The 2,606-nt window shown below is 38.1% G+C and overlaps 1 protein-coding gene across 8 annotated transcripts in view; it reads left to right on the forward strand.

Moving 5' to 3' along the window:
- The first annotated feature begins 6 nt into the window (after positions 1-6).
- FAM126B (family with sequence similarity 126 member B) overlaps positions 7-2,606 on the forward strand; it is a 74,904-nt gene continuing 72,304 nt past the window's right edge. For 7 of the 8 annotated variants that reach the window (XR_004842619.1, XM_035899103.1, XM_035899104.1 and 4 more), the window contains exon 1: positions 7-245. The gene's annotated coding sequence lies outside the window, so the exon portion shown is untranslated. The remainder of the gene's footprint in view (positions 246-2,606) is intronic. The other variant, XM_009643559.2, reaches the window with a different exon arrangement.

Genomic DNA, 2,606 nt, shown 5'->3' on the forward strand with positions numbered 1-2,606 from the left:
CCTGACCGCGGAGAGCGGCGGAGCGGCCGCGGGGCCCGGGGCTGTGCCCGCTCGCTGCCTGCCCTTGGGGTTCACCTCGTCGGGGGAAGAAGTTGTGGGGTAGATCGGAGGTGCTCACAAGCCCGGCTGGCGCCAGGAGCAGACTTTTGGCTTTCAGTGGATAGATATATCTTAAAAGAGCATCGTTGTTTGTTTCCGTAGGAGAAGTGGGGAGACATCCTGAAATCCTGCAACTGCACTGAAAGGTAAGTGAAAGTTAAGAATTCTCTTGACAGCTGCGTCTTGAGTGAGGTGGTTGCTTGGTTCCATTGAGTACCTGTCTCTGGGGAGCTCGGTCTTTTACATGCTCTGGCTATCCAATTGTGAAGTGTTGATTGCCTTAGTATCTGGATAATTACATTATTTTTTATGTTCCTCAAGGTTGAGTACATAGTCCCCTTCATCTGAAAAGAAACTGGTGAAAGTTAGCTACTCAGTCAGTGACTTATAAAGGCTTAAATAATTTCTCAATTGTAGATGATAGAATAATGCTGTTTCTTTATAGCAGAATGCAAACTCTGTTATATTAATTTCTGATGCTCTTATAAGAATGAGAATAAATGTTGTTTTGTAGCGTCATGCTGGTAGAATTTTAGGACAGACTAGTGCCTTTTTTTTTTTTAATATCCTGATGTAAAGCTCTTTCTGGGTTTCAGGGTTTTTTTATAGGGATATTGGGAGCGCATGAGAAGAGTTCCAGGAGGAATGCCATTATCATGTTATTAACAGTGAAACTGTTCTAAATAGAGTGCCATCTGTTTAATCCAGACTGCCTCTGTCTGGTTTCAGCATGGAATGTTTTTCACTGTGAGATAAAGTCTGCAAGATTCTGAGCAGTCTCTTCTGCTCTGCGGATGCAGTGTCAGGGTGAGAGGAGACACTTTTTTTTTTTTTTCTAATGTATGTGGGGTGGAATTGCAGGAACGCTCTTTGTTTGTGAGTTACCTAAATCTCTGTCTGATAGAGAACAAAGTTCTGTCAGATACCTGTGAAGTATTTCTTGTTTCTTATTGTGGCTGAAAGTTAATGGGTATGTGTTCAAAGTCTGGCGTTGCTGAGGAATGTTGATGTTTTCCTCAGAAAAAAATTTTTCAGTGACCCATAGACATGTTGGATACCAGACATCTTGGTTTTATTTTTTGAAGGAAAAATACAAAGTCCTAGTTTTATTTATGGGGTTTTTTGTTTGTTTTATTTTCTTTTCTTCATGGTGTTTGGAAGCATGACTTGATTGTTTATGCATGAAGGCATACTTTGTTGGTATTGCTGAGCCTGTCAACATGTTCAGTTCTGATCACAGAATATTGACTTTGTGTGACCTATTGCAGTCGAAGAGAATTGTAGCAGGGGAGTGCACTTGGCAATATTTGTCATCAAATACACTATCACTTTCAAGGTTTAGCAAGGTTCTGGGTAACTGTTTCCCCCCAACCAGGTACCTAAAAACCCTTGATAGGAAAAATTGAATGCAGTTGATAGATTCTCTTTGCCATGAGGTTACTTAATGTTTTGCTTCCTAAACTTCCTTTTCTTTCAGCACGGACCATACTCTTTCTTTTAAAAATAAGATGGCTAATATGAGGGATGTGATGTTTTGGGAATATAGGAAGCTTTTTGAAGCTGTATCTTTACCAAATAAATGAGTCTGCATAATTTCAAGGGGGTTTACTGTCTTGTTACAACCTGGTTTTGAGAAGGAAACTTCACCATCATAAGTGTTTAGTCTGAAGAAATGAATAGTATGCACAAAGAACGAACATAAAGAAAAGAAATTTTCATCTGTGTAAAAAATGCTGGATGTCCTTTAGGATGGGAAGGTCATGGGGACTCCATGTGCAAATAATCAGTACTTTTTGTGGTTTATGCAGTTGCTTTTTTTTGTACTATTCATGGTGGTGATAATTACTGGAAAGATTAAGTGTTCCAGGATAGTTAACATTTATCCAGCCATGCTAGTTATAATTTGCTGGGATTCCTGTTTATGTTGCTAGGTTAGAGGAAGGTGGCAGGATTTTCTTGAATAACTTTCAAATGCCCATGTTTCCAGAAATTTGTGTTGATATGCATTCTGGATTAACAGATTGAGAGATACATTATTAAGTATTTTCAGTTTTGAGATCACAAAAAATGTTGTGGGGTTGTTTTGGGTTTTGGTGTGGGTTTGGTTTTTTTTTTTTCTTTTTAGCTCAATATATTAATACATATTTGAACTATCTGAAACTAAATACGGCATCCTTTTTTTTTTCCCCTGAAATTGCATGTTATTTTCTCTGGCTTTGTATTAGTAGTAATTTATAAGTCATTGGAAGCCTTTTGTCATTTGAATAAAATGGTCAATCCTGCTTTAACTACAATAATGATAGAAAAGATCTCTCTTTAGTCCCCCTTGGTTTCTTTGGATATTTTTTAAAAAAGATTATGAAATGTGGGGAAGCAAATTATCTTCTCAGGCAGCATTAGAGAGAGAGCTAAATATTCACAATCTCAAACCACTGTTTCACCTCTCTTTTGGAGAAGTGATGTGCTGGAGTCTTAGTTTCTTTCTGTTTTTTGGTTTGGTTTTTTGG

Source organism: Egretta garzetta, unplaced genomic scaffold, assembly GCF_000687185.1.
Source record: "Egretta garzetta isolate BGI_Z169 unplaced genomic scaffold, ASM68718v1 scaffold297, whole genome shotgun sequence".
NCBI lineage: Eukaryota > Metazoa > Chordata > Aves > Pelecaniformes > Ardeidae > Egretta > Egretta garzetta.